We start from the raw sequence: 26,199 nt of genomic DNA on the forward strand, positions 1-26,199 counted from the left end.
GAAGGCCATAAATATAGAACTCACCAAGTTTAGTGATGACAATAAACTGCTAGACAGCGCTCAAAATCGCTTTAGAAGTTAACATAGCATCGAGCTGGCCCTGATCAAGGAGTCGGAAGAAATAAGAGAGGTCTTGGACAAGGGTGGGAAATCGGCCCTGATCTTTCTAGACCTCTTGGCTGCTTTCGACACGGATGATCATGATCATCTAATAAGCGGACTCTTTTTAGTATGGATTATGGCTCTGGCTCTTCTGAAGTCCTTTCTCCGTGACAGAGAGCAACGTATGGAGCTTGGCAGACACAGGTCGTCCTCGTTCACCTTTCCCTGCGGAGTGCCGCAGAGCTACTTGCGGAGCCTGACACTTTTCAATCTTTACGTCACCCCTTCTGCTCTGTCATAAAGTTCTTTGGCTTTAAGATAGTGTCATATGCCGATGACATGCAAATCGTGGCGTCCTCCTCAGGGGATTCAACTAACACTGCACTGAGATTTCAAGACTGTCTGCGCGAAGTTTGACATTGGATGTCCCAAAATTGTCTGAAAATAAACACTGGGAAAACTGAGGTACTTCTATTTGAGCACAATACCTCTTTTTGGCAACAAAGCTGGTGGCCACAGGAAATGGGAGAAATGCCAACTCCGATCTCTAAGGTGAAAAACCTTGGAGCCTACTTTGACACCAAGCTGTCCGCCGAGGGGCAAATCAACAAAATCATCTCCACATGTTTCTACATGATCAAAACTATCAGGAAAGTTCTCCCTTTCATCCTGCTCGAACTCCAGAAAGTGGTGGTAATCGCTCTTATCTTGTCTAGACTAGATTATGGCAGTGGCCTGTCCCTCAACATACAATCACACCTCCTCAACAAAGTGCAGGTCATCCAAAATGCAGCAGCTCGCCTACTGGTCGCTATTTCAAAACATCAATCAGTGTCTCATGCCCTCCCAATATTACATTGGCTACCAGTTAAAAGAAGGATCGAATTTAAGGCCCTCTGCATCACCTTTAAAGCACTACATGGTCTTGGCCCCGACTACTTCGCAAAAAAGTTCAAGTGGTACACCCCAGAGAGGCAGCTCCACTCTGCAACATCCGCAAATCTGATCATTCCAAGGGTCAACACAGCCTCAGGGAGGAGGGGGGGCAGGAAGTGGGGGAGAGGTTTAATTGCAGGCACCGCCACGCACTTAAGGTGGAAAACAATCTCTAAGCATTTCGCAAACTTTTAAAAACTCGGTTCTTTTCCAACTAGCCCGATCACTCCTATCTAACACCACACTCTGGCTAGCAAATTATGGCAAGCTGCAGCACCTAGACACCAATACCACCACCATGAATACCACCACCTCAGCACCTCTCGCTCACTAGTAATAGCAGGGTCATTGTAGGAGGCCGGAGCTTCAGCCGAGACCATCCCTCCCTCTATGCCTTACATAAAGCACAGCCCGCCCTGCACCAGGAGATGAAGCCAGGGCCCTACTACAACTGCAGTGCTTTTTATTAGGCCAAAGATAGCAATGACATTATGCAATGCCACACTCAAATCACAGAGAGGGCAGGAAATAGCCTCCCCCCTCCTGCTCTTGCGCAAGCAAATGCTTGTTTTGTGAGAGTCATCAGCAGGCTTAGAGCAAGCATTAAGGGTCTCTCTTCATAAAGTCTAACTGCAATATGTGCATGCAGGTACTTGCCTGGCCTATTTATGGCAGAGTTCCTAAACTTTCAGTGTATTACTGTTTTTTTTGGCTTGGTGGAGAGTGTCCTTTTGTTATACTACAGAAGTAACATGGACAGTAGCTTTTTACCTGAGAGCAACTACTCTAAGCACTTATCCCCCTTGCATTTTAATTTACTTTTATGCTGTTGTTGGATTCGCATCTTAAACACCCAGTGCTGTTGCTGAGGACTTATGAAGATGTCACACAAACAGAACAGTACTATTACAACTTAGGCTGTGTTTTGTTGCTTTTTGTTCTATTCTCACCTCAAGAGTTTAGATGTTTTAAGCAGTCAAGTGTCAAATGTTATCCTTCTCATAGCGTTCCTCCTTAGTGTCCTGTAGACACCATAGGATTCTAAATTAAGGCTTACCTCGAGTATCAAGAATGTCGCAACATGACTTGGTATACAGAAATGCTTAAACTAAAAACATTTTTTTAAATGATTTTAAAAAAGCAAGATCTGTAGTGTACTTTTGTGTAATCTTCTGCTGTTTTCATTGTGTTACTGAAAACAAAATTAAGGCCAGATATACAGTGGGCTTTTATAACCAAAAATATGCACCACAAACCTGTGTTTTTTTAAAGTGTTCTTCAAGACAGCATAGCACGCTTTCTTTTGTATTCTAGCTAATATGAAAACATTGTTACTGATATTTGTATACCTTGAAAGCAATATGTTGCGTATTCACGTATAAAACAAGGACCCCTGGAACAATAGATAGATTAACTCCTAGGTCAGGGAAAAATACATATGAGAAAACAACAACCTAGGCAGTTATAATTACTTGTCTATTTAATAATAGAAGGGCAAGGGACCAATTCCGAGAAGGAGAACACAGTTTTTATGGTTAGTACATTGAAAAGAATCAATAAAAATCATTTATTACTATTAAAAATTAAAAAACATGAAAATCATACAAAAATTCACACACAATTATTACAAATTATGAAATAAATATATAACACAATAAAACAAGGAGTTTTTTATCGACTCACATTTCGGCGAACCAGCGCCTTCTTCAGGACAAACCACTTTATTACCTAAATACAAAACAACAACATATAAAGATCAATACAATATACATAAATTAACATTTTAATAAACAAACTAATCATTTTAATATTTCATATTTTCATGTACAGACCATTAAAATTACAATACAACAATTGGCATATAACACTTGTACATATACCAATGGAATAGATACCCAGGCCCTCCTATGAACAAGAAAGACTCGAAGAAGATATTAGTGGTTAAGTTCAAACTTTCGGACTCATTTCGATAGGAAACCAACTGATAAAGCTGTGCTTATTGCATAAAAACACAAAAAGACAAGGCACTAGGAAGACAAGGATTTGTGTAATCCACACCTAGAGAATAACAAACTAACAGGGGACTGATCGATAGTCTGTCATTAGAGTGGAACCCAAGATGTCCCATATATGCCTACCTACAAGAGAGTAACACTCAGATTAGATTCTCTCTTAAATAAAGTTCCTACAGTCTTACAAAGATACCAATTATGTGTACTTACTTCATGTATTGTAAGGATTCATGTAATACTGATCCTATCACTTCGCAGTAAGTGTCGACGTGAATTCTAGTAAGCTCATAATTATAAAAACGATGTCTAATAAACCAAAAGGGAAAGAAAAAACAAAGGATTAAAATACATCATGTATTGGATTTAAATATTGGGTTTAATAGTTAAAACCCAATTACATAATCTACTCGAACTGTGCGGTTCTAAATCGATATATTGCATATTCCGCACTTTATATAAATAACCCAGTATATTTCCCTTCTGTATGCATATGTATGCGTACTTTCACGCAATAAAGTTGGATCAGACAGTCTCACTTAACTAGGTAACACGAAGGAATTGTATGGTATTTACCCTAGTGTAAAAAAGTTGCCTGTTTGGTCTTATAGAGTCAGAAATTCTTTGTTTTGCGATCCGTTGATTATTCCCTCATTACACGTGTTCTCGTCAAAGAAAACGAGCACTACAAAGAATCAAAAACAGCAAGAAAAATGGCTATGGTTATGATGGACTTTTAATCAAGGGAGGCATGTGGTATGGCATTTATCCTAGTGATTAGGTACTTGACTTAAAAAGGAAACCTACCTATATGCAATCGACCATTCTTTTTTTTAAAAGGAAGACTTCGGGCAAATTGCGGTTCCGGATAAAATACTAAATATAATTTACGAATCAATACGTGGAAACAGGATCTGTAAACAACATAACAACAAAATAGTGATATAAATGGAAACAATAAGGCAAGATAAATCTTGGATGTTTAATGGGCTCAAGTTTAGAATTACCTAGTTCCAAACATAATCCCGCTTTACCTACGTGTCAGGTCATACACGTGATCTACGATTCACTATAGGGAAATGGCAAGAATGAAAAGGGGGGATGAGCAAGAATTTTTGCTATGGGCAGATAAGTAAATTACTCTAATAGCACGCCACTCAAACTCCCGAAGGCAGTTTAACAAAGCCGATAAGTAGACATACCTGTATTCATATTAGCTAGAATACAAAAGAAAGCATGCTATGCTGTCTTGAAGAACACTTTCAAAAAACACAGGTTTTTGGTGCATATTTTTGGTTATAAAAGCCCACTGTATATCGGGCATAGACATAGAAAGTAGTCTCATTTCTATGTCTATTACCGGAAACATACAGACACAACGGAGTCTTTTTACGTGATCGTAACTTTGGGCGGGCCTTGACTCCTTTCAGGATATTTAAGGGCTCATGAGCAATCTACCCGTTGATATCTTCCCGCCTGCACGTCCATTGTGACCCGGGTGTCTATCGTTGATGCAGTTAACCTCCGCATATATCTATCCCGATATTTGATCTCCGGTATGTCTACTTATCGGCTTTGTTAAACTGCCTTCGGGAGTTTGAGTGGCGTGCTATTAGAGTAATTTACTTATTTGCCCGTAGCAAAAATTCTTGCTCATCCCCCCTTTTCATTCTTGCCATTTCCCTATAGTGAATCATAGATCACGTGTATGACCTGATGCGGAGGTAAAGCGGGATTACGTTTGGAACTAGGTAATTCTAAACCTGAGCCCATTAAACATCCAAGATTTATCTTGCCTTATTGATCCACTTATATCACTATTTTGTTGTTATGTTGTTTACAGATCCTGTTTCCACGTATTGATTTGTAAATTATATTTTGTATTTTATCCGGAACCGCAATTTGCCCGAAGTCTTCCTTTTCAAAAAAAGAATGGTCGATTGCATATAGGTAGGTTTCCTTTTTAAGTCAAGTACCTAATCACTAGGATAAATGCCATAACACGTGCCTTCCTTGATTAAAAGTCCATCATAACCATAGCCATTTTTCTTGCTGTTTTTGATTCTTTGTAGTGCTAGTTTTCTTTGACGAGAACACATGTGTAATGAGGAAATAATCAACGGATCGCAACACGAAGAATTTCTGACTCTATAAGACCAAACAGGCAACTTTTTTACACTAGGGTAAATACCATACAATTCCTTCGTGTTACCTAGTTAAGTGAGACTGTCTGATCAAACTTTATTGCGTGAAAGTACGCATACATATGCATACAGAAGGGAAATATACTGGGTTATTTATATAAACTGCGGAATATGCAATATATCGATTTAGAACCGCACAGTTAGTCGATTATGTAATTGGGTTTTAACTATTAAACCCAATATTTAAATCCAATACGTGATGTATATTAATCCTTTGTTTTTTCTTTCCCTTTTGGTTTATTGGACATCGTTTTTATAATTATGAGCTTACTAGAATTCACGTCGGCACTTACTGCGAAGTGATAGGATCAGTGTTAAATGAATCCTTACAATACATGAAGTAAGTACACATAATTGGTATCTTTGTAAGACTGTAGGAACCTTATTTAAGAGAGAATCTAATCTGAGTGTTACTCTCTTGTAGGTAGGCATATATGGGACATCTTGTGTTCCACTCTAATGACAGACTATCTATCAGTCCCCTGTTAGTTTGTTATTCTCTAGGTGTGGATTACACAAATCTTTGTCTTCCTAGTGCCTTGTCTTTTTGTGTTATTATGCAATAAGCACAGCTTTATCAGTTGGTCTCCTATCGAAATGAGTACGGAAGTTTGAACTTAACCACTAATATCTTCTTCGAGTCTTTCTTGTTCATAAGAGGGCCTGGGTATCTATTCCATTGGTATATGTACAAGTGTTATATACCAATTGTTGTATTGTAATTTTAATGGTCTGTACATGAAAATATGAAATATTAAAATGATTAGTTTGTTTATTAAAATGTTAATTTATGTATATTGTATTGATCTTTATATTTTGTTGTTTTGTATTTAGGTAATAAAGTGGTTTGTCCTGAAGAAGGCGCTGGTTCGCCGAAACGCGCGTCGATAAAAGACTCCTCTTTTTATTGTTATATATTTATTTCAGAATTTGTAATAATTGTGTGTGAATTTTTGTATGATTTTCATGTTTTTTAATTTTTAATAGTAATAAATGATTTTTATTGATTCTTTTCAATGTACTGACAATAAAAACTGTGTTCTCCTTCTCGGAATTGGTCCCTTGCCCTTCTATTATTTAATAGACAAGTAATTATAACTGCCTAGGTTGTTGTTTTCTCATATGCTTATGTGGAGTATTAAATCAATGTATTATTTGATTTTGAATACTGGTATTTTTTTTTTAAATATAGAAAAGATTGCCCATTTCACTTTGCGTATGTTTTTCACGTATTTCTGACCATACATCTCCCTGCCTACGTCTTCCTATCTGTACATGCATCCACCTCAGGGCCGGCTATAGCCCTGTTGGTGCCTGGTGCGACAATAACTTTTGGCGCCCCCACGTCCCATGACCGCCTCCTCAGATTCACTCACTACCACCTGCAAAAGTGCCCCTCATCTCTCCTATCATAAGATATTGCTAAACACAGCACCCCGTGAGGTCACAGCGCCCCCCTCCACAGGTCAGCGCCCAGTGTGGCCACACCAGTCACACTGCCTTAAAGCCTGCCCTGATCCACCTCCACTCTTCCCACACGCCTCTCAGGCTGCATCTTTCACAGACTACACATCTCTCTCTTCAGTGTCAAGTGCAATTAAGAAGGTTTGGTAAGTATCTTACTCTTCTGGGATGTTCCCAAGAGGGTGTGTGTCGGCAGATTATAGCGACTTGATTCCCCGCTAGTTGCCAATGGGGACTCAAACGCTTGGGCCCAGTTTGTTAATTACACTTTGGAGTAATATACAAATAAAGCAATCTCCATTTTGAAGGACATTTGCCCGAAATACATTGAGGATTAGAAAATTAAGGGGAGTTAATGAAATGAGCAATGTCCTGAGAGTTTGTATTGAGAATTGTCAGCGTTTCATGGTTTGAAATTGCATGGAGAAATTAATTTCTTCCCAATAAACAAACTGGATTTGAATTAAATTAATGTAAGTTGGGTTGATTTTGTAAAGCATAATTTCTGTATCAGAAGTAGTGCATCTGAGTGGCTATACAGCCAACATGGACGTTAATGAATATTCGGACTCTGTAACCGAGGTACTTCCATATAGCAGGCTAAACAGTACTGAGTCATAGCAGCAAACTGATGGGTAGATAGATTTAATCAGAGGATGTGCACATGATGAACTACTTTCTAACATTGGTGGTTACTCCCTAGCAGACTCACCCATTGTAAACTGGGTGGTAAAATGAGCTTGAGCTGTAACCTCGAGCACCCACATTATACGGTCCTGCCTACCTGGCATCTGTTAGCTTTGTAAGAGAAAGCCTCTTGTGGACCATGCCATGAACTTTGATTCAAGCTAGCCTGTCTGATGAAGGGTGACATACCCTGAAACCGGTCCTAGGATGCTTGTTTCCGGTCCAAGAAGGACCTGGCCTGGCAGTTCGGTCTGGACTGTTCCCATGGGGCACAGGGTCAAGACTGATTTGCATATGGCTGGGTCCAAACTGGGGTGGCGTAGTGGGCAAAAGAACGATGGATTTAACCCAGATCTTTTGAATGGGGGAGAATGTTTGCATGGTCATCCTTCCGTCCATCATTTGTTTGCTGTATCTCTTTTCGCCCTAAGTGGGATGGGTATGCCCAGATGTGGGTCCCTTGCTCACTGTGCCACTGGATTCAAGCCAGCTTGTTTGCTGTGTCACTTTTCACCCTAAGGGGGATGAGTACGTCCAGACTTGGATCCCTTGCTCACTGTGCCACTGGATTCAAGCTAGCCTGGCTGATGAAGAGTGACATACCCTGAAACCGGTCCCAGGATGCTTGTTTCCGGTCTAGGAAGGACCTGTCCTGGCAGTTCGGTCTGGACTGTTCCCATGGGACACTGGGTCAAGATAGATTTGCATATGGCTGGGTCCAAACTGGGGTGGGGTAGTGGGCAAAATAAAGATGGATTTAACCCAGATATTTTGACTGGGGGAGAATGTTTGCATTGTCAGCATTCCGTCCATCATTTGTTTGCTGTATCACTTCTCGCCCTAAGTGGGATGGTTATGCCCAGACGTGGGTCCCTTGCTCACTGTGCCACTGGATTCAAGCTGTTACAAGGCACCTGCTAGCTTTGTGAGAGAAAGCCTATTGTGGACCATGCCATGAACCTTGATTCAAGCTAGCCTGGCTGATGAAGGGTTACATACCCTGAAACCAGTCCCATGATGCTTGTTTCCGATCCAGGAAGGACTTGACCTGGCATTTCGCCTGGACTGTTCCCATGGGGCACAGGGTCAAGAATGATTTGCATATGGCTGGGTCCAAACTTGGGTGGTGTAGTGAGCAAGAGAATAGTGTGCAAAAGAACGATGGATTTAACCCAGATCTTTTGACTGGGGGAGAATGTTTGCATTGTCAGCGTTCGGTCCTTCATTTGTTTGCTGCAGTATAAACTTGGATTGGGCATAGAACCCACACATTGTTTACCATTGGTTGCCAAAGAGGTATCTGTGGTTAGATAGTCCCTACCAGAAAGAGCGTTACCAAAGGTAATTAACTTGTTCTTTATTGTCGCTCTCATTTGCTTGCTTAGTATTTTATCACTTGTCTTCCTCTTCATGTGTTTGTCCTTTACTTGGAGCACAGCTTCTTTACCATCCTTTTTTGTTATCTGTCTGATCTGTATCCTTCCACAGTTTACTTTTAGGGAACTGCTTTTTTCTTTTTTGTTACACACTCAATGACTGCATGTATTTTTCTGCTGTCTCCCTCTTGAGCTTCTCCTCTACCAAATTCCTGCCCTAATGCTACTTTTTTTCTCTTGTGTGCTTCTCACTTTCTCATGTGCCATCCCCCACAAACTTACTCCACGCTCCATTCCTTTCCTTTCTCCCCACCAAATCCCCACGTTGCTCTGTGTTGATCTTTTTTCATGTGCTGCTTTACTCCTTCTTTATCCTTTCCATCCCAGCCCCTTGCAGACAGGTTTCTTTTTTGAATCCCAACCCGCTGCCAATTGCTTCCTTCCACCTTCTTGTCCATTGCTTGTCCACACCTCGTTGTCTTTTAATTTTGGGGACTGGTGAGGAGCAGCAGCAAGCCTCCAAAAGCCCCATTTTTGCAGAATGTTTGTGCAAGTCTCTGAGGAGGGATAATCAATGACCCATGGAGATGTGTTCTCTATAAATGGGTCTGAACTTCCGGGAATGGGCCTGGGTGTATTTTAACCCCTTACGTGTGGGGGTCATGGGGAGTTGCAAAGCAATATGGTGCTAAATTAGGAAATGTTAATTTCCTGAATATTCAAGTAGTAAAGCTTTATCAATAAAGAAATAGGTATAGTTTGATTGTGAATGACCACTACTCTAATTATTATACTAAAGCCAGTAGACTCGGAGAAATGATTGTGAATGGTTGCTGGCCCGACATTATCATTGCAAACACATGGACAAATTACATTATCATTGCAAGCACACTGACAAACAACAAAGATAATAGGCCTACCTTTGTTTTATAACATTTTATTGCTTTGTATGGTGTTCTGCTTTTCCCCTCTGGCACATATGGGCACTGTGGTTTTAGGGGTCAGTCTATTGGTGCATGAATGCTTGAAGGTGCTTTGAAACTACATGATGTTGTCTTGATTCAGGGGCTTAGTTGCTAACTTGGACCTTCCTGTAGTATATGCGATTTGCATTCTGAGTAGTTCTTGAGGACCTTATAGAAGGCATTCTAATTGCTATTTCCATTTCTCCACATGATATTTTGTACATAATTGTACTTTTGTCGGTAGTATTTAGCTATGTGTATATTAAAGCACTTTTATTTCCAAAATAAAAAGCATTGAATGGAAAAGGATTTATTGAGTGTTATTTTGTGCATTTTTGATTTCTGAGTTTCTTGCCTACAGCATCTACCTGAATGGGACTTCGAATATCCTCACGGAAACCTGGCTCAACTCCACATTGGCCCCATACATCACTGCGGTAATCCCAGAGGGCTACAAGCTCGCTCAACAGGACCACCTTCCCAAGCCAGGAGGAGGTGTTGTCGCCCTCTACAAGCACTCCAAGTACTCAACAATCACGGAGAGCACCACCCCATTCATGGAACATCTGCTCTTCAATCTGCAAATCTCTGAGAACTTAACCCTGAATGGAACCCTCACCTACCAACCATCTGGATAGCGAGCCACCTTCCCCAGCCTCATCACAGACTTCATCACCCCCCCCTCCCCCCCTTGACCATCAACTCTAGAGTATACATACTCATTGGCGACCTCAACTTCCACCTGGAAAACAGAACTGATCCCCTGCTCATTTGCTCTCCTTGAAAGCCTGAACAACATGACCAACACACATCGTAGGGCACACACAGGACCCCATCTTCACCACAAGCAAAAGCATCAAATACAGCTCCACCTTGCTTCTCGCATGGACCGACTACTCCATAATCCACTTCCAAATCAACACAGAAGTCAACACACCCACCAGCATCAGTTAACAGAGTCACAGAGGGGGCAAAATCTCAGAAGCAGACCGGCTCAACACCCTCAACATGGACCAACCCAACCCCATGGACGACATCAATGAGGACATCAACAACTTCAACAGCTGGAGCAAGAACGTTGTGGATCCCTCATACCCATCAACCCTACAAGCAAAGATGATCCAAAATGCGGGCCAGCTGGTACACAGTAGACCTTTGAGACACCAAACAACACAGGAAAGAGCTGTAGAGCTAGCCGTGAAACTACCAATAGAACCACCAACAAAACTGCATTCAGACGATACCACCTGCAACTGAGAGACACTAAGAAAAGAGGTCTAGCTGAACGCATGGAAGGGAGCTCCAACAGCAGAAAGGAGATCTTTTTTATTGTACGAGACTTTACCACACCCCCGGCCTCCATCCACATCATCAACCCTTCTCAAGAACTGTATGATGACCTTTATCACTTCTTCCACAGAAAAATCACAAACATCTACAGACACCTTACCCCATGTGATCTCAACGCCAGCCATCCCATCACCAACGAAAACACTTTCACGAATGGACAACCCTCAACAGAGATAAGACAGCATCAATCATGCGGATCATCCACTCTGAGGCCCCAACGGATCAATGCTCCCACCACTTCTACAACCTGGGACCATCACTGTATGGCACTGCTCTCACTCACATCACCACTTCCATCACATCTGCCACCTTACCGGAATCATGGAGAGGTCAATTCCCTCCTCAAGAAACCATTGGCAGACCCAAACCAACTGAGCAACTTTGACCCATCTCCCTGCTGCCATACATGTAGAAAGCTGGCTCTGTATATACTATACCAAAGTGGGGTATAGTGTGCATAGAGTCCAGTGGAACCCCAAAGATAAGTAGAGGTAAAGTTAGATAGCACCGAACTCTCTATTTATGGTAGTGTGGTCGAGCAGTAAGGCAGTATCAGAGGACAGTGTTAAGTATTTGTTGTACACACTCAGTCAGCTAATGAATTCACACACTCAAAGACTGAACTTCAGACCAATTGTTTTTGTATAAAACATATTCTTTTAGTTATTTTATTTTCTAGAACCAAGCAAACCTGGCACAGGTAAGTGATAAGTACTTTGCAGTAAATATACAGTTGTAATACAGTTTGGATTTGTAATAGTAAATGCACTTTGTTTTGACTTACAGTATGGTTTCAGAAAAATGCAATACTTTGCAAATACAGTACAAAGACTTGAGTGGGCTTCTCAGTACTCAGTAAAACTACGGGTAAGTTACTTTTGAGATTACTTTTCTTACTCAGAGTAGTAAGTCAGGATAGTTCTCTGGCACATTTCCTGTAAACAGGTAAGTAAAATTGTTTATGTTAGTGCAATTTTAAAGAATTTCTTTCTTTTCCAGGAAGAACAGTCACTGTTATCCTAAGGAGGTAAATAGTGTTATCGGTTTTAAGGTAAGTATTTGGTAGTAGGAGTTGAGGTTCTAGGGCTAGGCTCAAGGGTTCCCCAGGGTCAAGGATGAACTCTTGTTACACCCTCAGTGGCACTAGGGCGGTTGGGTGCAGAGTGACGAGGACCAATGTTATACAATGGGGAATAGAGGGCCTCCGGTTGTTGGATGCTGAGGAGCAGGCCACTTGAGTGTGGGGGCAAATCTCCTAGACTATAGCTCAGGCCAAATGGGAAACAAAGTAGCACCAAAGGTGTACGCTCAGCGGCACTTTGGCAGCTGGGTGCAGGGTGCTGTTTCGACGTCGGGCATCCTGTTGTTTTCAATAGGGAACCTCCGCTTTGTAAAAAGACACTTCAGGCTTGGGGACGAAGGTTTTCTGGGTGTGACATCACTTCAAAAGGTAAGTTGGGAAGTGAGGGGTTGGTTAGGCACCATCGGTTTGGCACACAAGGCCGTGGGGTGTCTGGTGCAGGGGGGCCTTTTGGGGTCGGATCTTCTTACCAGCTCCTGGTCGCGGTTGGGGAGACCTTCTGGATTTAGGCTGCAGGCGTCGGCTGGAGGCTTGAGGCAAGTCAGGGGTCGCTGGATCTTGGGTCAAGATCACCGGGGGTCCTCCTCATTGTGTTTGCCACTCTAGCTCGGCCCGTGGACGGAGGGTGCAGAGTGGTGCGGATTCGCAGTTTCTGGGCAGAGCCAGAGGTTGCAGATGAACAAATCCGGTGTTCACAGGAGACAAGTCTTTGGGGTTAAAGGCAGGCAGGTCCTCCTGGGCTTTTGAGGTTGCTGTCTGCAGGACACACAGGGATTTTACAGGAGCAGGTTCGAGGGGGAAACAGGCCAGTAGGGCTGGGCACAAGTCAGTGGGCGTCTTCCTCTTGTTAGCTGCTGCACGGCTGTTGGGTCCTTCATCTTCTTCTTGTAGTTTCTTCTTGTCTGAGGAAGCAAGATTCAAGGATGCCCCATAATACTAGATTTAGGGGCGTTACAGGTAGGTAAAAGGTAGGGACCAATGGGGCCCTTCCCTGGGGTGGGTATACCCTCTATAATGCCACCCTCCAGTGGGAGGGTGGCATGAGCCTGTCCTTGGTTGGCTGAGTCCTCCCATCCTCAAGATGGCGTGGACTGAGAGTTGTGCTTCACCTCGCCTCCCCCACCTGAGGGGTGGAGTTGGCAGAGGTGGGCACACCTCTCTTCCTCACTTGTTTTTCCTGCCGGTTCTCCCGCCCAAAGTGTGGGTCAGAACTTGTGGGGACCAGTTGCTGAGAGCAGCAAGTGGCCTGGGGAAGTTCACAAAGGTGACAAGCCTTTGAAGTTTCCTCTTCATGAACCCTGTCCATTCTGGGGAGGAGGCTTGGCACATCCTCCCAGCATGTGCATTGTTTCAGGCCCCAGAGAGCAGCAGGCTCCTGACCCAGGGGTCTAGAAACATGTCTGGTGGTGACAGCTGAAAGCAGCCACTCAGCCTGGACACTAGTGGCAAGTTAGTTTTCAGGGGGCATTTCTAAGATACCCTCTGTGTGCATTTTTCATTAAATCCCACACTGGCATCAGTGTGGGTTTAACGTGCTGAGAGGTTTGATACCAAACTTCTCAGTTTTCAGTGTATCCATTATTGTGCTGTGGAGTTCGTAATAACAAACTCATATTACCATATACTCTTAATGGCAGCACCGCACTTACAATGTCTAAGAATGGACTTAGACACTGTAGGGGCACAGGGCTCATGCACCGGTACCCTCATCACTGGTATAGTGCACCCAGCTAGAGGGGTGACTGACCTATGCCAGGACAGAGGGTTGTAGGCTTGGCACACAGAGATGTGTTCCATGTAGACTCTGCACGTTGTTCTGCACCAAAACACGCAGCCTGAAAAGGCAGTGTGTGTGTGTAAAGGTACAGGGCCTCTAAGGGTGGCACAATAAGTGCTGCAGCCCTTAGAGGTCTTCCCTGGTCACAGTGCCCTGGGTACCTGTGAGACCATTCACCAGGGGATGACCTGTGACTTGAGATGCCAATTGTGTTAGTGTTGGGGAAAGAACACAGGCCCTGGGAATCTGATTGGCAGGGACCCAGGGCACATCAAGTTAAAATGCATCAGTAGTCTGGCAAAAAGAGTGGGGGGGTTACTGCAACAGACACCCACAATACCTAGCCAAAGTAATTGAGCAAGCCATCAACAAGCAACTCGCATCCCACCTCGGGCTACACCACCAACTGACTACACTCAATCATGATTCTGAAAGTACTACAGTGCAGAAACAGCACTCTTCGCAGCCACCTCTGGACTGAGAAGAAACAGTGACCTTCATTCTGCTTGACCCCTCCATGGCATTCAACACAGTTGCCCGCCACACACTCATCAAAAGACTCCACTAGGTGGCCATCCAAGAGCCCACACTCAACTGGATCTGTTCCTTCCTCACAGAAAGAACACAAAGAGTTAGAATACCACCCATCACATCGGAGACCAAGAAATTGATCTGTGCAGTCCCCAGATTGTCGATCAGCTCTACTATGTTCAACATCTATATGACGTCGCTCGCCAACATCCTCTGATCCCAAGGCATCGCTTATGTTGATGACACCCAACTCATCTTACAAGTACAAACAATAGCAGTGAGGGCTCTACACAGGTGTGCACCGGTGTCTTATCTAGACAAGTCCGTAATCCCAACTACAACAAACTGGACAACCAACTCATCCTCACCTTGACTGGCAAGACAACCAACTGCGGGACCATGGTAGCAGAATGGATGAGAACAAACTTCTTGAAGCTCAACTCAGACAAAACTGAAGTACTGGTCTTTTGGAAAAAAAACTCCCCATGGGAAGCCACCTGGTGGCCAATGGAGCAGGGACCAACTCTCACCACCCATGCCTGAAATCTGGGTATCACCCTGGATGACAAGCTCAACATGACAAATGCAAAAACAACAGTAGATGGAGAGAATGCAGAACAATGTCATACATTCACCCCAGTACAGAGATCTGGGCCTAAATCCATATTTTTTTTGCTCTCCCTGCCATTCCAGTTTGAACCAGTTTTTTTTCCGGTTCAGGGAAGACCTGGCTTGGCAGTTCTGGCTGGACTGTTCCCATGAGGCACAGGGTCAAACCTGATTTGGATATAGCTGGGTCTGAACTGTGGTGGCGAAGTGAGCTAAAGAATGATGATAGATTCAACCCAGATCTGTGACTGGGGGTGAATGTCTGAAAAGTTTCAGCGCTCTGTCCCTCATCTCCTTGTGTATGCTTTGTTCACCCTAAGTTGGCAGGGTATGCCCAGATGTGGGCCCCTTGCTCACTTTGCCACTGGATTCAAGCTATACAGAAGAAGGGGTCCCAGAACAAAGGGAATGCACAATAGAGATAGCTTAATGTCAGAATAAAGAACAAATATATTCAAATTGGGTGTATGTTGTTATTTAATCAAAAAGTACTGACACACATATTTAAGCACAAGGCATGAGTTCACATAATAACAAATCGTAGTGCCCAACAGGTAGTGGGGAGGGAATTGAAAGTGATAGGAGGTAGTGCAGGGTAAGGTATGTGAAAAAGGTCAAGTGTACTTAGTCAAACAATACTCTTTAAAACTGGCTACAGACGAGAGCCAGACACAGATACAGTAGATGATCATACATTTAGGGTAACCAAACTAATAGAGTAAGCAGTACAATTCAAGCTAGGGATAGAAGTTGTCAGGAGAAACAGTTGTCGACGTTTCGACCCAAAAGAGCGTAGGGAAAGTGAACCCTTACAGGGGGGTCTTCCTCACGATGGGGGAAGGGCAGTGGGCAAGCTTCCGTGTAGGCGTAGTCTCCCACGGGGTTGTGGGCAATATTTGCAAACAAGTATTCATAGGCGAAACATATTCGAAGACGGTGCCCTCGAGTGAAGATCTGGCTTGGCAGTTCGGGCTGGACTGTTCCCATGAGGCACAGGATCAAGACAGATTTGCACATAGCTGGGTCTGAACTGAGGTGGCGAAGTGAGCTAAAGAATGATGATGGATTCAACCCAGATCTGTAACTGGGGGTGAGTTTCTGAAAAGTTTCAGCGTTCCGTCCATCACCTTGTGTTTGCTAAGCTCAACATAACGGCACAAGTCAACACAGTAAGTGCTGCCTGCTTCTACATCCTACGTGTAGCACGAAAGATCTTCAAGTGGCTGGCACAGAATACCAGTTGGACCATCACACGAGCACTCATCAAAAGCAGACTAGATAACTGAAGCACACTCTATGCCAGAATCTTCAAGTAGCTCCTAGACAGACTTCAGACCATCCAGAACGCTGCTGCAAGACTTCACTTGACGTCACATGGCGCACCTACATCTCGCCCTGCATCAGAGAACTCCACTGGCTCACCATTCACAAACGCAATCAATTCAAACTCCTCACACACATATACAAACCCTTACACAGCACAGGTCCAGCATAATCTGAACAACATCATACACTTTGAATGAATGAAAAGGAGATTTATAGAGTGCACAGCTACTCAGAAGAGTGTCCCATCACCGAGCCATGGGTAAAGACAAATAGTTTTGAGAAAAGAGCCATGTGTTCAACTTCTTTTAGAACTGCTATACAGATTAAGCTAGACTAAAGTCAAGGAAAAGCTTGTTCAAAGCCAGGGGCCCCAGGTAAGAAAGAGTGTTCCCCTGTTATAGAGAGCCAAATCCTGGGTACTAAAGCAAGTGCCCCATTGGAGTTATGTAGCTTCCTATTGTTGAGATATGTATGTATCCTGTATCCCGGACGTAAGGTAAGTAGGACCAGTGAGACACAAAGCTCTATAGGTAAGTAACAGTTTTAAACAAGATGTGTTCCTCATCGGAAGCCAGTGTTGAAAGTGCAGATGAGAGGAAATCTGAGCTCCAAGCAGAAGCTTAAGAGGCAGGTGAGCAGCAGCCTTTTGTACCACCTGTAACTTGTTTACTAAATATGGGAGAGGCCAAGATATAGTACATATGAACAGTCCAGCCTGGATGTAATAAGAGCGTGAATAACAGGTTTCATATCTGGAAGGGGGAAAAAATTGCAAAAACATTTTCACTGTTTGTAGCAGGCCAAAACAAGACCCAACCACAGAAATGACTTGGTGTTAAAATGAGAGCCAGCTATCAAGCTTAACTCCTACGTTTTGACCACTTCAGATTGCAGGCCTGAAGGAGGGGCAACATATGGCCTAAGTCTGCCCATCCGCAGATGAATTTTGGCTAAAGCATAGGACCTCTTTGTTATCTGCATTGCGTAGCTCACAAAGCAACTACGGTCAGCCTCACTCTTACACACACACCCTGCATTCACAAAAGCAGAACTGGAGGCGGCTCTTTCTCATGGAATGACCTCCCACAATGCATCAGAGCCTCCCCCTCATGTCTTGTGTTCTGCAAGAAGCTTTGAGTAACTCTGTGGGGACCACTTTCCTACACACCCATTCAAGTGCCTGGATGCCATCACAAGTGATTAGAGCGCTCTTCAAATTGGCATCCCGACGGGCCCCCTTGGTGCGATACAGCCTGCGAGCCTAGACCCACAGTTACACAGATCAGAACCCCCAGCGCTGTGTGCCTCATACACTGTCCACCCTACCTGCCTTTCACCTCCTCAACTTCCCCCCTCCCAATTCGTCTCTTGGTACTCATTGCTAACCAGTGCTCAGTACTGACTAGTACCTACTGGTAGTCGAACTCCCTGAGTGCACGGCTCCCTTACCCTCCTTCCCCCCCTTGCCTCTTCCCTCTCACCCCCTCTTTTTCCCTTTGTTTTCCTTTCCCTTCCGTTCTCCACCTTTTCCTCTCCCACCGACAGGCGCTGTGCCCAATCTCAACCTCTTCCTCACACCTACTCCCTTGCCTGCCCCCATTCCAGCTTCCCTGCCTGCCCACATCACTCGCCCGTCTGCACAGTCTCTGCACCGTAGAACACCCCCCAGCCTCACCTTCCCGCATTACCTGGTCCTCCCTCCCTATTCCCCCTTTGTGAGCATCTAGATGCCCCCCAGCCCTGCACATGGCTGCATCCACCCTCTATCCACTAAGCATCCTCTTGTTGAACGTCATTGGCCTCACGCATTACATTAAACAGGAGAAGGTGACCTCCTACATCCAGGCAAAGAAAGCAGATGTGGCCCTTCCTACAGGAGATGCACCTGGACACACTAGAATTTAACAAGCTATGCTGTAACTGGGTGGGCGAAGTGATCCACAGCAGCGTCTCGGCATCAGCAGCAGCTGAGAGTAGACAACCACAAAAATGCAGCATGGCGATACTGCTCCATAAATCACTACCCGCAATAGTCGTAAAAACGTGGTCCGACCAGGATGGCAGATATACATTTGCCAAATTGCAAGTGGGAGACCGATTTCTATATGTGGGCTTAATGTGTGCCCCGATACGGGCCAAATGTTCCTTCTTCATCCACCTGAACCGCCTACTCGTCGAGATCAGAGCCTCTTGGTACATCATCGTAGGAGATTGGAACCTCCCCCAGAATGCAGTACTGTACAGGATGGGACCCTTGGACAGGGGGACTGACGTGGAAAGAGTACAGGTGAGAGATATCGCTTCGGACAAGGGCCTCATGGATCACTGGCACCTCTGCCAACCGACGGACAGGGAATACACTTTCCTGTCCTTGGTCCATGTTACCCAATCCAGACTGGATTACTTCCTCATTTCTCACTCAGCAGTGGTGCACATATGTTTATGTTTTTATGTTTATGTTTACGTAATTTGTATTGCGCGACAAATACCCTAAGGTGTCTCGGCGCATTAAAGACTTCATGGGGCAAGAGCCAGTTGGTGGAATCATTGATCAAATAACCAGGTTTTCAAGGATCTGCGGAAGGCAATGAGAGTGGGACAGGTTTTGATGGCTATGGGCAGAGAGTTCCAGAGTCTGGGAGTTGCCACCAGGAAATGTCTGTCTCCCCAGGTAGAGGTTCTGGTGCGAGGGACAGATAGTAGGAAGGTGGAAGCTGAAAGCTGATCGCAGAGATTTTTTAGGGACATAGATCCGAAAGGCGTTTCTGAGTAAACTAGGTCCAATCTCATGTATACTTAATCCTGCTCCTGACTCGTAGCCAGTGGAGGTGGTGTATGGCCAAGGAGGTTGAGTGATGTTTAGGGATACCGAGCAGGACCCTGGCTGCCGCATTTTGAATAGACTGCAGCTTGTTTAAGATTTGTTCTTGTGAGTTGAGGAAGAGGGCGTTACTGTAATCAATTTTGGAGAAAACCTGGGTGGTGATCAGTGTTTTACCCGCTGAGGCTGGAAGGTATGGAAGCAGTTTTTTAATTTTCCTCAGCATGTAAAAAGAGGACGAGACCACTGTGTTCACGTGATGTTTAAAAGACAACCTGTTGTCAAACATGACTCCCAGGTTTCTGACCTTGGTTACAGGGCCTGGAGGGGGTCCCATTTGCTTTGGCCACCAAATGGGAGACCAGTCTGGAGAGAGGTTGCCAGAGGTCATCACCTCGGTCTTATCCGAGTTTAGTTTCAAGCTGTTCCTCGACATCCAGGAGCAGATGGCTAACATCCCCTCCTGGAATCTCGAGGCAACTGCTGGACCATCCCTGTGTACAGCCAGCACCAACTGAGTGTCATCTGCGTAGGTGGTTAGAGACAACCCGTGTGCCTTTATGACCCTCGCCAAGTCCGCTACATATATGTTAAATAATGTAGGGCTTAACGAGGAGCCCTGGGGCACCCCGCAGGGTAAGGTGAAGAAGGGTGAGTAGAATTCCCCCAACCTAACCGCCTGCGTACGGTTTGCCAGGAAGGATGTGAGGAGGTTTTTGGCCAGATGGTTAACCCCCAGGGATGCGACACGGTCGATCAATATAGAGTGATCGACCGTGTCGAAGGCAGCAGACAGATCTAGAAGTATAAGGACTGCCGCCCCACCTTGGTCTTAGATGGCCCTAATTTCATCAGAGGCCTTTATCGGGGAGGTTTCTGTGCCTTGGCCCTTCCTGAAACCAAATTGAGTGTCATCCAGGAGTTGATGCGTGTCGATGAACTCTGAAAGCTGCTGGTTCATAAGAGATTCAAAGATTTTGGCAGGGAAGGGAAGACAGGCGATGGGTCTGTAGTTGGCTGACTCTCCGGGGTCGAGAGAGTTTTTTTTTTTAGCAGTGGTTTAATAACTGCTCTTTTCCATATATCTGGGTAGATCCCTGTTTGGAAGATGGAATTACAGATGTCCGTCAGAGGAGGTGTGATGACCTCAGTGATAGAGTTGGATATGGAGGGTGGACATGGGTCCAAGGGAGAGCCTGACCTGATGGCAGTGGTGAGTTTACTGATTTGTTGTGCTGAGACCGCGTGGAAGACGGAGAAGGTAGGTCTCAATGAAAGAGACGGGGGATGGGGATGAGAAATTTCAGGACATTTGGGGGGAGAGAAGGTGGAGTATATTTTGGTAACCTTAGTTGCAAAGAAAGTGGCTACGGAATTACAAAGATCTTGAGTTGCCTCAATGGAGGGGCCTGTGGGGGGATTAGCGAGGGAGTTAACAACTTGGAACAGCTTCTTGGCTGAGTTCTGAGCAGATTCAATTTGAGATGAAAAGTAGGCTCTCTTGTGTGTAACGATAGATCTTTTGTATATCGCCAAGGCATTTTTTTTACGTAAGTTTATCTATGGGGGTATAGTGTTTTCGCCAATGTCTCTCGAGGTTCCTACAGTGCTGTCTGTGAAGTCTGAGGTCCTCGGTGAACCATGGCGCAGATGGCACTGCGTGATTAGGAGAAATACGTTTGGTCGGGACTAATTGATTAGCCGCCTCCAGGATCCATTCCTGGTACCTTTTGGACCCTAAACTAGGGTCGGAGGAGGTCTCATAGGGGGAATTGATAAGGGTGGTGGAGAGGAGTGGGATATCAAGGTTCTTCCAAACTCTGGTGTTCTTGGGAACGTGGGTTTTGGGCTGAGGAGGGTTAGGATTATGAGCTGGCATGGTATAGACAACTGCGAAGTGATCTGACCATGCTAGGGGGAGAACAGTAAGCAGCGAGATGTCCTGGTTGTTGGTGAATAAGCCATCGAGCGTGTGTCCTGCTTGATGGGTGGGGCCTGTGACTAATTGTTGAAGTCGAACTGACTGGAGATCGGTAATTAAATGGGTAGTGTCTTTGTCACCTGTGACTTCTAAGTGGAAATTAAGTATCCCAGAATACTATAATCAGGGGGTTCTAAAGATAGCTCTGTAAATTGGTCTAAAGAAGCAAGAAAGCGTGTGCGTGGACCAGGAGGACGATATAGCAGAATGCCTTTAAAGGCTTGGTTGTGGTTAAGGGATATAAGGGATATAGGGGACTCCCGCATCCTTGTGGCTGCACTCTCTGAACATTCGCCAGTACTGCTTTCCCTTGATGTAGGCTTGGCCTCCCCAAGTCACAAACCACAGCGCTTGAATGCGCAGAGATACTGTTCACCCAAGGCTAGACCCAGCTACAAGCCCACTTATCCACCTACCTTGTGGACAATAAGACATCCGTAGAATCCCACAGGATACTGTGTGCGGCCACAAAGGCAACTTTCTGTGGGCAGCTAATGAGAGATGACGCCGTGGCCAACAAACCAGTGTCCCTTCGCAGGACTGAGCATGAAGGTAAAATTACTTCCCTTACCACCTTTATTTGTCTCACCCCTCTATATCCAACCCTCGCTTCCTTGAACAGACCTGTATGGCCCTTAACAGCCTCTTCACCTCCAAAGCTGAATCCACCCCCTAATGTCTGAAAGGGAGGCATTATGAGCAGGGGGAAAAGTGGGCAGTTTCTAGTGGCACAACTGAGTTAATGGGTGGCTGCAATGGCTATCCCCGGACTCCGATCACCGGACGGAGAGATACTCGAATTTGCGTAATTTTACAAACCGCTTTATACCCCAGAGGTGCCGGCCAGCGCAGAACGGATATCCACTTTTCTCGAGGGGGTTGATCTTCCACTCTTGAGGGTCAAAGGCTGAGAAATTCTGGTGGGGACATCAGGAGGAAAGAGATTGCAGCGGCCATCTCCAAGCTGCCCCGGGAGAGGACACATTCCCCACAGAAATTCTACTAGGGGTCTGGGGAGGAGGCAATCAATACTCTCCATGCCACCTTACAGGAAGCAAAACAAATGGCTTCCCTGGGACCTCTCTCTAACAGGGCGGTGATCGTGGTCCTGCCCAAACCAGTGAAGACCTATTACTGTGCTGCTGCTACCATCCCATATCCCTCTTAAATGGAGATATTAAAATCCTTGCCAGCGTTTTGACAGCACGCCTGAGCAAGGTCATACCCCCCTCATTCACCACGTGCAGGTCGGCTTTGTTCAGGGCCTCTCCTCCAGGAACCGCTCCATACTATGGCTCACACCTTCTGGGCAGCTAAGGACTTACCAGAGGACGCGGTGCCCTCTCTATAGACGCCAAAAAGGCTTTCGACCGCATCGAATGGGGGTACCTCCTTGCCACTATGAAATGCTTCAACCTGGGAGATCAGGTGCGCTTACTTTACGATTACCCAGAGGCCCAGGAAAATTGCAATGGGTTCCTCTCAGATACCTTCCAGATCCAGAGAGACACCTATCAGGGCTGCACACTCTCACCCTTGATATTCCTCCTGGCCATGGAGCCCCTGAGCTCTGCCATCCGCCGCTCACCATCCATAGCAGACATACCCATCGTGGGAGGTCTTTCCAAAGTGTACCTATATGCTGATGACATTCTACTTACTCTCCAGGATCTCTAACACTCCTTGCCGGCGTTACAGGACGTCACTGACAACTTCGCGACCATGTCCAGGTACAAGGTGAAATGGGATAAAAGTGAGGACCTCTTGCTCTATCTGGGCACCAGGAAGACAGTAATCCATGGCTACCCCTTCCAATGGAAACCCTATTGGCTCAAATACTTGGGGGTCCTGGTTAGCAGAGGCCTGGAAGGGATGGTCATGGATAATCTGATACCTCTGAACACACAGATGAAAATGGACTTTGACAAATGGTCCCTCCTGGGATTCTCTATGTGGGGCAGAGTACAAGTAGCAAGTATGGTCACACTGCCACGCTTTACTCAACCATTGGGAACGCTACCCGTTATATGGCATTTGGCCACTCTCTGCCTCATCGACACGCAAATACGGACCTTTGTGTGAGGCTCCAACCAACCCCGCCTGGCCGCATCCAGACTTATGGCTCATCACTCCTGTGGGGACCAGGGCCATCCATCTGTGCAGCACTACTCCTTGGACCTCCATCTCTCCCAGCTCGCTTACTTGCTCCCGGGCAGGCCGGACCCCCCCACAGTGGGTTACAATGGAACGCTCGATCCTCACCTGCGACACCTGTCTTGGCCCCCCATATGGGGACCACATCCCATGATACAGGCCATGCGTAAAGCCTGGTGCTGTACCCATCACTTATTAGGCATGGGTCACTGATTACACATCAAGGTGCCAATATCACAGCATTCGTGTAAACAGACAGCCACTCCGCTGGCCACGATGGGAAGAAGCGGGCATATAGATCCTGGACTAAGTTTTACTGTGCAGCGATTTGAAACCTTTTGGCCACCTGTGAGACGAATTTGGGTTACACTCGCAACAGGCCTGGTAGTAGCTACAGCAGCACGTGGGGAGATGTCTCGGACCTCACCCTTGGGACCTGCGGTCCTCGCTGATTGTGGAATATCTGTCAATGGGGGCTGATACAGGGGGGCGATGTTGGGACTTTTCAGCACACTCATGAACCACCTCTTCTCCCAACCCCTCCTTCCCAGCCTCCACACTAAGTGGCATGCTCGCCTACAGATCATCATTGAGGAGGAAGACTGGGCTGAGGTTATTGAAGCCCTAGACAGAAAACATGCGACGCTTGGTTGAAATTCTGTCTTTTTAAGACACTTCATGTGTGGTACTGGACCCCGACAAAGCTACTCTGGTCCGGTCTCCTGCCCCTCTCGAGCTGTTGGAGATGCACAATTTTTATGACTGCCTCTCAATTCGGCCTTTCTGGTCTTATATTGGTGACACCTGGGAGTGTCCATGCCTCCCTCTCACCCCTGTTATCCTCCTACACAACACCAGAGATTCCCCGGACATATCTCGACCTCAACGCTGCCTTCTACACCCAGGGCTATCCACGGCCAAGCTGTGCATTCTCTAGAAATGGCGGTCACCCACACCCACTTCCCAGAAGAACTGAATGGTAGCGATTATTTAAACAGCGTCCCACAAGTGTGTTATCTAAGGGAATGCAGGACCTGGCGCAGGTTTTTGTACACACATGGGCGCCCTTACTGTGTGAGGCCCCTCACTAACGCCCTACTTAGCAGCCATCGGCAAGAATGCCCTGACCACGGCAAACACGGTTCAGTCCACCTCCTCCACCCACCCTTTTCCGCCCCTTGTAGCAGCCCCTGACTGCCCCATCCCCCCTTTTTACCCCTCCCCTCCTTCGTGCATCCCCCTTCCTCCTTCCTTCCCTCCTCTCACCTTACCCCCTTCCTCCGCCCCTTCACGCCCCATTCCCTCCAATGTTGCTCTTTGTCCTCCCCCTGCCTTCCCCTCTCCCTCCCTCCCCCACCCTCAACCCCCCTACCAGAGAGGCAGGCACAGGCATCCTCCACTCAGCACGGGCAATAGCCCTGGCGCACCTGCCACCCTGCATTCCACTCTCTCCCCTCAGGGACACTGCCCGTATCCTCCATAGGCACATGGCATCCCCACCCATACAAATCGGCATAACCTAACATAACAATGCTGTGCCTCGCTACACTGAGACTCAAGGTTGAGGGTCTGCTCTACAGGGGTCCTAGGCCACCAAAGGTGAAAGACCCAAATTGAGACAATTGGGGACCAGTAACTTCTGATTACCGTGGAACCTCATAAACTGTACTTCTCACAATGCCTACATCTTTTGTGCTTTGTTGGTGTCCAGCATGAAGCCTGTAGATTTTGTTTTCCGGGAGAGTCCTGTAAGCAGGCTTTCTTTTGATCACTGCCATAGGTCCATGTCTGACCTAGCTAGAAATTATCTACTTCTAGGGCTGAATATGTGGATGTAGTTGAAATTCAGCACACTATATCCTCTAGGTAACGGCATCCCACATCCACACATCCCACAAAGTACTGTGTAAATTAGTTTCATCTAGATTTAGGAACGCAGTTTTATTTCAAGTGGTCATGCTGGAGATCTGGCATGGATGTTTCCCGCCAGGGTCCTCCATTGGCAGCTCCTGCTCCAGGCACATCTATTATACTTTGCCAGTGTAATAGTTAAACTGAATACTAATCTCGACCATGGTATCTTCTAGTTACTCCACATGCTAAGTATTTGAAATGCGGAAGGATTCCAAGTATTACTGGAAAATAGCTTTTTTTTGTAGGTTTATCGGAATACCCATTTGCAGATTTGGGAATTCCTTATTCTGTGCATACAAAGCCAGTTCTACACCTGCTTTTTTCTGTTGTTTTTTTCTTCAAAGAGCCCGTTTTGTGGCTATGGAAATCCCCTTTGTGTACACACCGCCAATTTTTTTAGGGGTGTTATTTTCACATTCCAGCTTTGGGCAAAGGAAGTTAACCCTACGCTTGACAAACGTGAATCTTAATCAGAGAATTAGGGTTAGGGGTGGGGTGGGGATAAAAAGAGTTTTTGAATAGCCATAAACTGAGGTTGTGGGTGTTCCCAAACTTTAAAGGTCCTAGAACAACCAATAATCCCTGCCCAGAATTGTTCTCCAGCACCATGAAAGATGATCTAATCCCGCATATTGTTACACAATAGCGGAGTAATAATAATGTGCATGAATACATTACAAGTGTAAATTCCTCTTTTAAAAATAAAAAAAGTGATCCAACCACTTGCAAATGGATTTGTGAACTGGACACTAAAACTTAGAATGGGGTTAAAGATCCTAGCAAGCGGTAGGTAGGGAGATGCATGAACATAGAATGGGGGGTTTAAAGATCCTAGCAAGCAGGAGATAGGAAGATGAAATATTAAGTCTTTCAAACTGAACAATAATCATTGCACGGATCTGGTTTGGAACT

This window comes from Lissotriton helveticus, chromosome 1_2, assembly GCF_964261635.1.
Source record: "Lissotriton helveticus chromosome 1_2, aLisHel1.1, whole genome shotgun sequence".
Lineage (NCBI taxonomy): Eukaryota > Metazoa > Chordata > Amphibia > Caudata > Salamandridae > Lissotriton > Lissotriton helveticus.